This window comes from Octodon degus, unplaced genomic scaffold (genome assembly GCF_000260255.1).
Source record: "Octodon degus isolate 3935 unplaced genomic scaffold, OctDeg1.0 scaffold00018, whole genome shotgun sequence".
NCBI lineage: Eukaryota > Metazoa > Chordata > Mammalia > Rodentia > Octodontidae > Octodon > Octodon degus.
Window position 1 is genome coordinate 1,965,035 of NW_004524594.1, and position 3,059 is coordinate 1,968,093.

Sequence of the window (3,059 nt, forward strand, 5' to 3'; positions counted from 1 at the left end):
AATTAAAAAAAAAAAAAAAGATAATCACCAATGTGCTCATAAAGCCAATTGAACTTTACAAATTCCAAGATTTTCTTTCTTTCTTTCTTTCTTTCTTTCTTTCTTTCTTTCTTTCTTTCTTTCTTTTTTTCTTTCTTTCTTTTTCCAGTACCTGGGATTAAACTCAGGACCCTGTACTTGCCAGGCAAGCACTTATTCTACTGAGCTATCTCCCCAGCTTGCTTGCTTTTCTTTTCTTTTTTTTTTTTGTCTTTTTGAGATACGGTCCCACTATGCAGTTCAGGCTGGCCTTGAGCTCACTTTGTAGCCCAGGATGGTCTCAAACTCACAATGATCCTCCTGCCATGACCTCCCAAGAGCTGGGATTACAGGTGTGCACCACCACGCCAGGCTTGTCTTTCTTTTCTTATTTCTTTCTTTTTTTTTTTTTTTTACTTTTGTGGTACTGGGGATTGAATCCAGAACTTTCACACTGAGCTACATTCCCAGTCCTTTAAAAATTTATTTTCAGACAGAAGCATGCTAAATCACTAAATTGCCCTGGCTGGGCTCAAACTTGACATTCTCCTGCCTCAGCCTCCCAGAGTGCTGGGATTATAGGCTGATGTCACCATGCCAAGTGTTTGTCCTGACAATGATTGTTTTCTTAATTTATCCCATGACCCCGTTTTACCTTTTCTCTCAAATGTTCAATTCATAATGACCTTTAGGGAAGCCAAGTGTGTACTATGACTTGGGCTAGATTATGACTAAATCCTCTCAGTGGGGAAAAGTCCTGCACATCTTCACTGACAGAAATTAATAGTGTCCTTCACTTTGAGTTGCAATGGCCATTCATTCTTTCATTAAGGGACTCATTCATTCACACAGGACAGCGCAGGCGCTGTGCTAAGCTTAGCCATACAGAGCTGGATGGGACTCTGCCCTTGAATGGCAGATCTGAGGGACACTCCCCCTCTACTCTGCTCACTTCTTCTCTTGCCTTCCTGGCCCCTAAAGCCAGAACTCTAAGAGCAGCTGGGGAATCAGAGGAACAGGAAGCTCTGCAGCCATCAGAGGGGGCCAGGGGCATGCTGGTTACACAGGGAGAGGGCAGGGCAGTCACTTCAGGCAGAGAGATGGGTCCCAACTTCAAGGCTGGTTTCAGACCTTCTTCAGAGCTTGACTTTCAGTGGCTTATCAGCTATTTCCACACAGTCTTGAAGAAGCTCTGCAGCCTGATTTTACTGAGACTTGAATGTGTCTATGGAACAACTGGGTGGCTTGCTCAGTGCGGGTAGGACTCTGGGCCTTCCAATGTCATTAACTTATCATTATTACTACTACTATTGTTTTGGTAGTGAGGATTGAAGCTGGAGTCTGCACTGAGTTACTGCCTTCGCTCTTATTTATTTATTTATTTATTTATTCATTTGGTGGGCTCAGCCTGCCCTAAGAGCAAGGCTGGTGTGGCATGTGGTTCCTGGGATTGAACCATGGTCCCCTGCACTTACCCAAGCAGGTGCTTCAGACTGCTGAGCTATCTCACTGGCTGCCCTTTTCTATTTTGAGACAGGGTCTTACCAAGTTGCTTTCTTTCTTTCTTTTTTTTTGGGTGGTACTGGGGATCAAACTTGAGAACTTGTGCTTGCCAGGCAGGCACTTATGCCACTAAGCTATCTTCCCAACCCTTAAGTTGCTAAATTGCCCACAGTGGGTTGAACTTCAATCCTCCTGTCTCAGTGTGTCAGAGTACTAGGATAAGGTGCAGCCCCCTTTGCAGCTCTTCATTTTCTTTCTTTCTTTCTTTTTTTTTTATAAGATCTCAAAATATAGTTCAGGCTGGCCTTGAACTCAATATGTAGCCCAGACTAGCCTTGAACCCTCAAGGATTAAGCCTAGGTTCAACAGACCCATCTCTTACTTTTTTACTATAAATTTATACTTTAGCATTATGTTAGCTGGCTGGGTGTCTCAGTACCTTTTCCTGAGATCATTTCCCAAAAATGATCTCTGTGTTTACCCTCTTGGTTTGATGAACAGCAAGGAGTATGCATGTGTGCAGAAGTGGCAAAATGGGGTTTGATCTACCATTATGTGTTTTGGGGTTTTTTTGGCAGAACTGGGGATTGAACTCAGGCCCTTACACTTGTCAGGGAAGCATTTATTCCACTGAGCCATCTCCCTGGCCCTGATCTACCATTATGCCCATGAAACATTTTTTTTTATATATATATTTACCTGAGCATTACAGAGGGTCTGACAGACCCACATCACTCCAAGATTTGTTTTTGTTTTTGTTTTGCTGGGCATAGTGGTATACACCTGTGGTCCCAGCACTCAGGAGGCAGATGCAGAAGGATCCTTTCAAGTTTGAGACCAGCCTGGGATGCAAAGAGAGCGTAAGGCCAGTCTGAACAGCATAGCGAGACCCTGTCTTAAAAAGACAAAAAACAGTTTTCTTTTGATTTTTTTGGTAGAAAAATCAACATGGTATTGGCAACAAAATAGATCTGAGGATCAATGGAATAGATTAGAAGACGCTGAAACCCCTACGAACACACTCAGCCACCTGATCTTCAACAAAGGGGCCAAACACGCTTACTGGAAGAAAGACAGCCTCTTTAACAAATGGTGCTGGAAAAACTGGCTCTCTATATGCTGAAAACTAAAACTTGACCCAGGTCTATCACCATGCACTAAGCTAAAGTCAAAATGGATTAAAGATCTAAACATTAAAACAGAAACACTAAATCTCCTGGAAGAGAAAGTAGGAGGAGCTCTTGAAGACATAGGGATAGGCAAAGAGTTCATGAACAAAAGTCAAATCACAAGGGTAATACTTGAAAGAATTAACAACTGGGACCACCTCCTATTGAGAAGTTTTTGCACATCAAAAGAAATTACCAACAAAATTGGTTTTTCTGGTAGAAGTAGCCCGATTCAGTACAATGGCACATGAAAAACCAGATGTGCAAGTTTTGGAAGAGGCCCAAGTGAATCATCAGATTACTATGTGTGGATGATGAAGAGGATCCATTATGGTGAAATGCACGCTTTCCTAACAGAAGATGATGGGT